The sequence below is a fragment of the Manis javanica genome, chromosome 6 (genome assembly GCF_040802235.1).
Source record: "Manis javanica isolate MJ-LG chromosome 6, MJ_LKY, whole genome shotgun sequence".
NCBI classification, from domain to species: domain Eukaryota; kingdom Metazoa; phylum Chordata; class Mammalia; order Pholidota; family Manidae; genus Manis; species Manis javanica.
Window position 1 is genome coordinate 61,270,758 of NC_133161.1, and position 10,868 is coordinate 61,281,625.

Consider the following 10,868-nt stretch of genomic DNA (forward strand, 5'->3'; position numbering starts at 1 on the left):
ATTGGAGTACCTTATACCAGACTTTCTTCCTACTACAAACACCTTAGAAACTAGATAAAATACATAAAATGGCTCTTTTTAGATATTGGACAATAGTCCTGCACAGGACTCTCATCTTTTACATCAGGGAAATAAATAAGGTGACCTAATGACTGCCTTAGACATCTAATTAGAGATGGATTCTGGACAATGATGTAGGGAGGAAAAACCAAATAGTATAGTGGTCTCTCTCTGGATGAAGAAAACAGATATTGGAGTTTGGACAGTTTGAGAGAAATGCAATCAGTGGAACAGGGTAACAAGGAAGAGCAAGAGCCATGAACTAAAAGCTTCACTTCAAAAGAACTCAGAAGACAACTCAAACAGATTCCCACTGGCCAAAGATGGGGCATTCTGAGTTTCAGTAAAAATAATGATGAGAAAGAACCCAATTTATAACCTTGAAAATAGGCTAACAAGAGGGAAAGTTTAAAAAATTTTTTCTTCTTCTTTTCCTACAGAAAATTATACCCTCATAGCACATTAGAGGAAGCATCTCCTTAAAAATTTTCTGAGCTAAAAAAAATGTAAATGAAATGATAAAAATGAAAATATCATTGTTTTGCCCTCCCCAACTAGTTAATGGGTCTAGGCATGGAGAATTAATGGTTATTCACTCAAAAAAGAATGAAAATATGGTATTATGGACCTTCTGATGAAACAGCAAGTCACCATATACAGTCTTTGCAAAAGGATCAAAGCTGAGTAGAAACAAGGTTTTGAATATGGCTGCTGATTTTAAAAAACTCAAAATAGAACTACCACAGTATCCAGCTATTCCTCTTCTGGGTATTAATGAGAAGAAAACAGAAACACTAATTTGAAAAGATATATGCACCCCTATGTTCATTGCAGCATTATTTACCATAGCCACGACATGGAGGCAACCTAAGTTTCCACTGATGGATGAATGGATAAAGATGTGATATGCATGTATGCATGTGTGTGTGTGTGTTTGTATATATAATGGAATACTACTCGGGTACAAAAAAGAAGGACATCTTCCAATTTTTGACAACATTGATTACCTTGAGGGTATTTGCTCAGTGAAATAAGTCAGAGAAAGACAAATATCATACAACTTCATTTATATGTAGAATTTTAAAAATAAAATTCATATATAGAATAGATTGGTGGTTATCAGACAGGAAGAGAGTTGGGAGAAATGGGTGAATGGGGTCAATTGTATGTTGACAGATGTTAACTAAACTTATTATAGTGATCGCTTTGTATTGTATACAACTATAGAGTTATTATGTTGTACAGGTAAAACTAATATATGGTCATATACCAATTCTACCTCAATTTAAAAAAAAATCAATTGTAGCATGGAGTGGGTAGCTAATTTACTGTGGGATTTCATGGTCATAACTGTTAATCAGCACTGGGAGCACAGATATTCCTTAAGACTATAAACTATTTTGTAACAAAAGTTGAATTTGTCTTCAACCACACAGAAGAGTAGAAAGACTTGAAGGAGAATTGAATTTGAATTCTTATTCTACCATTCCTCACTTTGGGATTTGGGCCATACAATTTCATTTCCTCATCTGTAAAACACAGAGATAATATTGCCTAAAAAGACAGATTGTGGGGAAGTAGGTTTATGCACCTAGCATGGTATTTGACATATGATATAAACTTAAAACAATGACAGATACTGCTACTAATGACAATAAACAGACAAGTGAAAAAAGGGAAGAAATTAAGGAATTGACCTGAGATCAGTAATGATTTTGAAATCAAGGATTTGTAAATCTGATACCATCTTCTTTTTCAGCAATACCCTTTGTCAAGAGTTGTAATTTAAATGCCCCAATTTCAGACAGAAACACAATGCTTGTTCTAAACCAGCCATTTAGACTTATTAGAGAATTCTGGGAAAGAGAGAGGAGCTTAGGACATAGCTAGGGTGAGCTGCAATTGGGGTCCCACAGGTGGACAACAGACCCTTGGGGAGGTCTCAGAACACTGGTTGTTTCAATACAAGCCCATCTGTGACCACAAATTGCTCCTCTCCAGTAAGCACTTTGCTCCAGGCCATCACACAATGGAAATTAGGTTATTAAGAATGCAGGTCACTCAAATAACAAGAACAGGCAGCATTTCAAATCAGCTTAATATTCAGCTCAATTAAAGAAAAGCTAAGCATTTTTGTCATCTGTAGGTTTGGCCTAGAAAGAATGCTGCAATTCTGTATGTTACTGGTCCAATGTGAGTATTACGATGTATTAGTGAACTTGCAGCCTAGCACGCTGATTGCTTCACCTGTAAGTGTGATTTAAAATGTTTATTATAAAGAGGGTTGTAGAGAAGTCTTATTCAGCCTGTTTTTGCTTAGCTCAAGCATTCATGCAAGCAATGGCAATTCAAGCTAAAAAGATCAAAAACTAATCACCCAGCAGTTGTCAGCATCAGGAGAACTCTGAAATAACTGCAAAATTTAAGACCTCTTAAACAGAAGCAATTGTTTAGGTTGATTTCAAACTATGCTAATAAGCTAAATATAAGAATAATACTCTCTCAACCTTATTAATTCTCACAATCATTCATTTAAATTTGCATATCCCTTTGCTCCTTGCTTAGTTTCTTATACAATTTCTCTTTGTAAATAGATCAGACCATGTGAAAAACATCAGAAATGCAAAAGAGAAACAGAAGAATTTACAATGCATATAGAAAACAATATATAATTAACTCAGTTTTCAGGAATGGGATAAATACCAAAAGATTCATCATCATGAAGCCGGGTTAAAGGCTGACCTGAAAGAAGAGAAGATAAGTAAATATTTTCTTGGTTGACACAAACCAAATATTTATCACTCTAAACATTCCTTATTTAGTGCCTTTAAAAATAAAAAAAGCATTAGCAAATTTTCATTAATTACTAATACCTAGTTTTTCTTAGCATATCTAGAAACTTCTTAAAATATTTAGAGACATTTTGTTACCTTACACTATTATTTCTTCATTACTCCTTATGAAACTACAACTATACAAAAACTGGCAAGCAAACAAAAAACCAAAAAAATTTCACTTTGCTCTTCCACCAGGCATCAATCAACCACAGTCAACAACCATTTGGGATTCACCCTTTCAAACTTTACGTATTTTTGTTTATTGTTGTCAACATAATTACACATGCAATTTATTTTCAAAGATAAACCACACACCAGAGGGACATGATTAAAAAACATGGGGCTACAAGTCTCAATGGCTAGACTGTAGAAAACACTATAAGAAAAGCAATCTGGTTTCTTTCAACAATACACATTATAAAATTGCAAAGCATAGAGAAAGCAAGAAGGAAAGATCAATTATCTTTTGGTATATGACAAATCACAAATTTTTGGTGCAAAACAATAACCAATAATCATTTGTTATTATTCTCTCTTAAGGTTTGGGGGAGTTAATCAGTTCAACCAGGTGGTCCTTACTTGGGGTCTCTTATGCTGTGGCAATAGAATAGAAGTCAGGGCTAACTAAATATAACATGAGTACTACTTAAGCTAGTACATTATAATTCTTGACTAGAACACACTAAAGAGAAATTCTAATTCTCTCCCCACTCCTCAAACCAAAAATAAGACAATTTTTGTTTCTTTTTGATTAAGAGGCTTGCTTATTGTACTTCACCTCTACAAAACAAGGAGAATGTGTATGACCAGATTTGCCCTATTCAGGAGAAGTTATTGTTTGAACAGACTGTACTTCAAGCTTCAATTTACTGAGCACTTTTAATTCTCTGCACTGAGCACTGCACACAGGGTGTACTCCCTGCAGTTCTGAGACAACGAAACACGTCTCTGCCTGCCCAAGGCACCCCTTGCCCATCCTCTGAAGACAGCATGTTGGCTCAGTATCTCCTGACCTCTCTTCCAAGCCATAACCAGAACAGCTTGTAAGTCATGGGTTGTCAATAAAGTAGTTTTTCTACATAGCAGGGCAGGCATTTGGTGAAGTCTGGGCAAGTTCTCTCTCAACCCTGATCCTTTGGCCCAGATGGTTGGCAGAGTCTAGTAGTACCACTTCCAAAGTGGACAGACCTACAGGTAAGAAAGTTATATGAAAACTCACAGAGATGGTTCTATGAACAGGAGACTAAAAGAATGAGGTCATCAAAGTTGAGACGCGTGAGGAACTTTGAGTGTATGATCTTGTGTCTAAAATTCCATCCATACAGATAACCAAAAATTGGATTTTTGTTTATGTGCATGAGTATGTACACTGTCACCCAGGTAAGGACTAGAAAATTAGAGCAGAGATGTGTAGAAGGGGCAACATTCTTTTGATGGCAGTGAAAGTTATTGGCACCCTACAAGGGAAATAAACCCTCCAAGTATCCCTGGGGGTAGTGTACCTGAGTTGGTTTTGTCATTGGAAAAAGAGGGATGAAGAGGAAATGTGAAGTGGTCCACTATCCAATACCAGAAGGCTCAAGGGGAATAAGACCATGTGATGATGGCAAAGGAGAGATATTGTAATATAGGGTGTGATGAGTAAGGGCCAATGGCTGAGGCACTTTGATCATCTCTTTACATAAAATGATCTGACACCGAAAGACAGTCAATTGATGTTTATTTTGGGATTGACATGAACATAAACTTTTACTTTACATGAGAAGTAATTTCAGAGTTCTATCTATCCTGAACAGTAATTCCTAAATGCCAGTTTAGCTTCACCAGACAGATCTACAGTTTTTTCAAAATGCAGACTTCTAGACCTCCAATTCTAGAGATTCTGATTTAATAGATCTGGGTTAGGGCCTGGAAATAAATGTTTTATAAGTTCCCTAGACACATGGATGTAAAACTCTCCTTTAGAACAGACAACATGCTTAGCAAGGCACCAGTCAACTGGAAAGCATCTATCCAATAGTTAATTAGTCACAATGACGGTTTAAGAAAACTTCAGAATACATGTCTATATTATCCTGATAGCAAAACTCATTAGATTATAAATATCATGAGATCTGGGATAATGTCCATCTGATTTGTTTTTCCCCTGGGACCTAGAATTGGCACATTGCAGGCAATATGGATTTGTTGAATGAACAAATCTACTGAATTGTATAGTGAAATAATATTTAATTTCCAAACTTTTCATGCTGTACAAAAAGACAAATCAAGAAATGTCATTCTTTCATCAACCTACAAAGCAACAAATTTTACTGAGAGTTGATTTCATGGTAGCCATCATGTGATATACAAGCAATACAGTTATCAATGCAACTGTCCGTATACCTTATTGTTCCATTCCTAAACAGTGTTTATTTCTAATTAAAAAGTTAAGCCTTTTGAATCTCCAAAAGGAGAGACATTGTTTGAGTACCTGAGTGTCTGTTTTCTGCAAAACTGATTGTTATGCAGCTGTGAGTCACTGCAGTAAAATCCCAGACAACATTTCATGTTCTCTGTGACTTTTATAGCTAAGGTTTAGGATCTGGCTCATTTTTCCCTATGATCTGCCTGGTTCTGAATCCCATTTTCTCATAACAGAAAATTCTCCCAGAAGCAGAGCTTTCAAATTTATGACCTCTTCACCAAAATATATCCTGTACCAGTTTTCTGATTTATTAAACAAAGGATGAAGAAAAAAAATCAATACTTAACACACATACAAGCACAAATATTTTCCTAGCCATGCATATGGAGGGCATAAGATTGAAAAGGATATCCCTAGAGGGTTGGCTTAGGTAAGCAGAGTAACTATGGAATTGTAAATAACAGAAACAGTCAAATCAGATCAAAGACTAATTTCAACCTATTTCCTATCTCTGAAGTATTATCATGGGAAATTGTTAGAAATAGACCTGGCATCATATTTCCTTGGGAGGAAGATGAAACATTTCCTCATTACTTTTTTAGAAAATTCTATCAGAAAACATAGACCCTAAAATTTCAGTTTTCTCCAAATTTTAGGTCATTTTCATACCAAACCATATTCCTTGAAACAGTCTTGTTGATCATTTTAGAAATAGTGAGTCCTATACCTCTACCCAGGGCAGCAGAGTCTTAACTGGATTTGAATTTTTAAGTATCCAAAGGAGTCCTAAATAATGGCCATGAGTGGATGGCAACACCGAGAATAAGTAAAACCAAATCATATTCCTCTACCTAAATATGGAAACAGTGAAGAATATGTATTCTACCTAATTTACAGCCTTGGTTGTAAGTCCTATTTCACTTTATTTGGAGGTGGGGAGGAGGATCCTAGAGAAGTGATTGGCAAAAATGAGATGTACTGTGATTATAGTCTTTGAAAAAGAAATTTTCCTATCAAGAGATCTCAGTATATCATGTCAAATACTCAAGGGATCTCAGGGTTTGTTTGCAAAAGGAGATAATAGTTAAAGTTATCCCTTAACTACTTAAACTAAACACTTAACTTTCTGTGGGGTTTTAATGATTCAGTTAGATTAACTTCACTAATAATTTCAAGAATATATAAAATGATCACTTCACTTCAACATTGTTAATTATATTATACAATCATGCCGTATGTGGTAATTGGGTACAACCTGAGCAAAGGAGCTGACAGATTACATGCTTTACCTAGTTATTTGAATTAGAGCTTTCAGATTCCTTAAAAAAGGGGGGGAGGGTATTTATCAAAGATCAAAGAAAATTATGACTCATTCCAGGTGTGCTGGGTTCACTGTGTTTTCAGTGGGGCATTATGTGGTAGTTTTGTGTAGTTCTGTTTTTTACATGATATATGAATTCTGAACCAGTACATGGCCTCACCTAAAGGCACAGCAACATCTCTGAAAAACATTAACCTTATTAAAAATTGATGGACAGATATGTAGGTTTATAAATGCCATATGCATTTCATTTTTCCATGCTTTGATTGTAAGCAGGGAAACCAACAACCTGAATTTTAGATCTGGCTTCTAGGTCTCCTCATAATTTCTTGTACTATCTGAGCTAAATTGAGGTCAGAACTCTACATATTGAGAGGACTAATGGAAATGTGAAAGGCAGGGTATCTCAAAAAGTTACAGACCCATCATAGTAGATTAAGGTTTTGCTTGGAATTTTCTAGAGTTTGTTGTTACTTTAATGACACAGCAGTAAAATGAAATATTGAATATTATATAATATTTTCATGGTATCATGAGTGCTAGGCCTCAACACAGAGATCATTCAAACTGTAAAAGGAACCAATGGAAAGTGTAAGAAACCTGTGACAGATTTCTCCTCCAGAGATATTCACCTTAGCCTTTGTTGGAAAGAACACAATGGGGATGAGTTAAAATCTGGTAAGACTATGTCATCTGCACTTGGGAACATAGAGTTAATGGAAAGGATGATGTATTAGCCATTTATTGTCTACGTAACCCAGGAAGCTTCCTGAAAGTGAATTTTCCATGGCAGTTGTGAGGATGCAAGGAACACTGCAGATGTTGGAAATGTGCTTGAATTGAAACAAGGGACATTTCATTGAATAAAAAAAATTGTTTGGTACTTGTCTTTCTCTGTCTGGCTTACTTCACTGAGCATAATACCTTCTAGCTCCATCCATGTTGTTGCGAATAGTAGGATTTCTTTTCTTCTTATGGCTGAGTAATATTGCATTGTATATATGTACCACATCTTCTTTATCCATTCATCTACTGATGGACACTTAGGTTGCTTCCATATCTTGGCTATTGTAAATAGTCCAGCGATAAACATAGGGGTGCATCTGTCTTTTTCAAACTGGAGTGCTGCATTCTTAGGATAAATTCCTAGAAGTGGAATTCCTGGGTCAAATGGTATTTCTATTTTGAGCATTTTGAGGGGACTTCAAAAGTAAAATGGTAAATTATTTTGTCTCAACAGAAACGCCTCTGACTAGAGGCAGTAAGTCTCTATATAATCTCCACTGTAACATCTCCACTCCAGATGATTCACACAGCTCTGTAATCAGCAGAGCAATCAGAGGATCCATTTAAAATACAAGTGACATCATGTACCTTGTCAGCTCCCAAGTATTCACCAGCTTTCACTTCTCACTCCGAGTAAAGCCCAAGTTGTTTTTGGTTTTGGTCCATAAAGACCTTTTCCCCACCCCTCACCACTCTCCCTGGAGCTCCTGTCCTGCTCCACCTCCCTGCCCCCTGCTGTATGCGCCCCCTTATTCCTCCTTGAACATGCGACGAGGCATCAGGGCCTTTGCTTCCCTGCTGCCTACAAGCTGCTCCCCTGGATGTCAGTGACGCTAACATCCATGCCTTGTTCAGACTGTGTCCCCCTTCCCAATGGGCACTGCCCTGACCTCTCTTTTTGAAATTGTAACTCTTGTTGCCCTCCACACCAACAGTCCCTACCTTCCTGCCCTGCTTTACTTTTCTCCACATCACTTTTCACCCAGAGAAATTACCTACCATATCTTTCACTTTCTCTGACTCCAATGCAAAATACATAAGGGCAGGGATGTATTCTGTTCGGTCTGTGCTGCATCCTTAGCATCTAGAAGAATTCTTGGCAAGTAAGTGCCCAATAAACATCTGTTGCATAAATGAATAAATGAGAACCACCAATTCCAAGTGCTCTGGGAATATTAGCACAACCATTTTTGCTGATTCACAAATGTCTATTTCCAACTTCAATGTTTCCTTTGATTTCCTGGCCACATTTTTACCAGCCTGCTGCCACTCTGTCTTGGTTTTCTCCTATTTTAAACTTCAGATTTCCCAATAAAACCATTTCCCCAAACAAATTTCACCCTTCCCATCCATGACCCCTCTTTGAAACTCCTGCATATGAAAATATTGTTTACATTTCTCACATCAATTTCTTTTTTACTCTTATCACCCCAATCCATGCTATTATCACACCATCCAGACAATTTCTACAGCCTTAGAATCTGATCACTCTATCTTAAATTGTCTGTGAACCAATCTAGTAAAGTTGATGATGTCCTTCCTCTAAACATAGCTACTCTGATACTAGGTACATAGTGAATAGAAATGCATGCACATGAATACAAGACTCAAATGCATCTTCCAAAAACACTACTTTTATTTTTCACATGCTGAAAATATATTACTCATTTAAAAATTTGTTTGGCACGCTGTATCCCTTTAAACCCAAGACTTCTACAATTTATCTCCAACCCTACACACTCTACTTTGTTTTAAGCCTCTGCTCTTGCCAGCATATTCTGACTCCATGTCAACGGAAACTGCATTTCCATCTGCATCTTATTCAGAAGATTGATGCCACCTCTTCTGCCACTCATCTAAATCCCATCTAACTTTCCAAGACCTGCTAAGATACATCTCCCTCTTAGAAAGACAACATTTCCTCAAATACGTATCAAATAAATGCAGTATGTTAGGTACTCTGCCAGGCAAATCACCAAATACAGATATTCAAGAGACAGAATACCTCTCCTTGAGCAGTTTCCACACTGGGAAATGCAGGAAAATTTGCATACCAAGCATTTTCTATGAATTTCTGTAGTGCATATCACCTGTAGTGATAATTTGGCTTTTGTACCATTGTATGTATCTTCATTAATCAGTTTTTTTCACTTATTTAATAAATATTTACAGAGTCCTTAATATGTGCCTGGCATTGTTCTAGGTGCTGATAACAGAGTCATGAGCAAAACATGTTCCTCCTTTCAAAATGCTCACAGTCTACTGGGTGGAGACAGCTTGTTAACAAGAAATAAACGCATCACTTGTCTAAGTTGTGTAAGCATGTATAAATTGGTAAAAAGTGCCATAGGGAAAAATAAAGTAGGTAAAGGGGAACAAGGTGAATATGGATATTGCATGTTAGGGAGTTACAGGAATCCCTCCTTGTGAATTGCCTAACATTTCAGCAGAGCCCTGACTGCACAAGCAAGCAAGCCACAGTGACATCTTGAGAAGAGAAGCAAGGGCCTGGAGGAGCAAACGCAAAACAGGGCAGAGCAAGAATACACATCATCCTCTCAAGATGCCAGTGTGGATGGGCAGGATGAGGGAAACGGCAAAGAACAGAGAGCGGGGTGTGAGATCATGGCGGGTTTTAGAGGATTACTAATGTTCTCATCTTGCCTCCCCAGCTCCCACATAACGTTCTCTGAGCGCAGAAGTGTATTAAACATGCACTTTAAATCATCCATGGAATGTGCTGTGGGACCTCACACATAGTTCATAACACTATGACAAAAATTGCTGTTTGTACACAAAGAAATTAGCCGCAAATATACTGATGTTCCTCAAATGAGAACGATTTATTCCTGGAAACATAAAATGAATTGTAGACCAATTGAATTATCCAACTGTTGTAAATTCATAAAATTTAGGCTAGCATAGAAACTCCTAAAATTTATGATCTCTTGGTCTCTCTTTTTGCTGTATTTCCCCCAGTTACTGCATCATTCTAAATCTGTTTTATTGTACTTAATTCGGTTTTCTTTTTACTTCTTAATTAATCCTTCATTATTTTTCAGTCCATCAAAGATTACACCTTTCAGCTACCTTTTTTCTTTCTTCAGACACAAAATTTGCAACTTCAGGCTGTCCTGTGCTGTGAATATCAGAATGCAGTCAGTCACCCATTAAGCAGACGGGCTTGAATGCCAAATGCATATGAATACTCATCCAGGCACTGGGATGCAGAGACACGGTTGAGATCTGAGCGCAAGGCTGAAATCTGAGAATCCAGTCTGATGCAGAATCCTCTTTTCTAGTTGGGAGACAACATTTATCAAAGAAGAGTAAGACAAGTAACAAATTCAGCACTCTTGCCAGGCTCAGGGAAGGAAATTCACGTAAACTACTTATCACAGGCCTGTACCATAGTATGGCCTCCATAAATACTAAAAATAAGTTTTAAAATAATTAT